Source organism: Pteropus alecto, unplaced genomic scaffold, assembly GCF_000325575.1.
Source record: "Pteropus alecto unplaced genomic scaffold, ASM32557v1 scaffold7, whole genome shotgun sequence".
Lineage (NCBI taxonomy): Eukaryota > Metazoa > Chordata > Mammalia > Chiroptera > Pteropodidae > Pteropus > Pteropus alecto.
The window spans coordinates 17,581,487-17,582,529 of NW_006494614.1; positions in this window are offsets into that span (position 1 = coordinate 17,581,487).

The window sequence follows — 1,043 nt, forward strand, 5'->3', positions numbered from 1 at the left end:
TCATTACTCCCCTGCTTACCTTACATTAATTACTTGATGAGTTTTGAGAGACAGATTATTCTCTTGATAGTAATTATAACCACATTAGTGTTATCAGCAGAGATTCCAAAAACCATTTCTTCCATGGCTTACCTCTGGAAAAGTATTAACACATATGTTTTAGGAAGATGACAATTACATTCAATATCATAGGGTGACATTTTCTGACTTTGCTCCTGAATTCTGAGGATCCAGCTCCCTATGCACTGATTAGAACTCATCTTCATAAATCTCCAATTAAACTTGGAAAAGAGTTTTTAATAGTAAGGATTTCGATTATTATCATTTAAAGATATTTCTTTAACCTCTGCCTACAATGCACACCTTTATACAGCTTGTATTTTCATGGTTATTAACTACAGGTAGGCGCTCAAAATAGCCTAGAGATTCTTCTAGATTCAACAGTCGGCTCCATCTAACTTTGTTCAAGACTATTCTAAATCTTGTCAAGGTCATTAGTGATGTGATGTGTTGACAACTATATCATCACCTTTAGGTTCTTATATTGACCCATCAGCAGTTATTAGGCTAGTTTACCCTAAGAAGGCCATATTTCTCTGAGAAGCAGCTCTCTCAGTTATCGAACACTGACAAGTTAACTGTCAAGGATTCAATAATGACTCCTTGGGACAAAAGACATTTTTTCTTGATCAGGGTTATACCTATTTATATAGCCTTAAATACTACCATTCTCTCCTCTTGCTCTTTATTACAGCCATGCCTAATTTCCCCGCCTTCAAAGTTTTGCAAAAGTAACTTCTCTGTAATGTCCTTTCCACATCCTTCAAATTTAACATGCAGCACAGATATCTGGAAAGTCATTTCTATATACTCACAATTAGACTCCTTTACTTGTCCAGTCTCCAACCATTTCCTCTGTGATAGCAATTTTTAAATTGTCTTATTATCTGTTTATTTACTGGCTTTTCTAGAAGATAGTAAGTGTTTTATATTTAGGAACTTGTAGAGAGTAGCCATCAATAAATGTCTAATGAATAAATTAA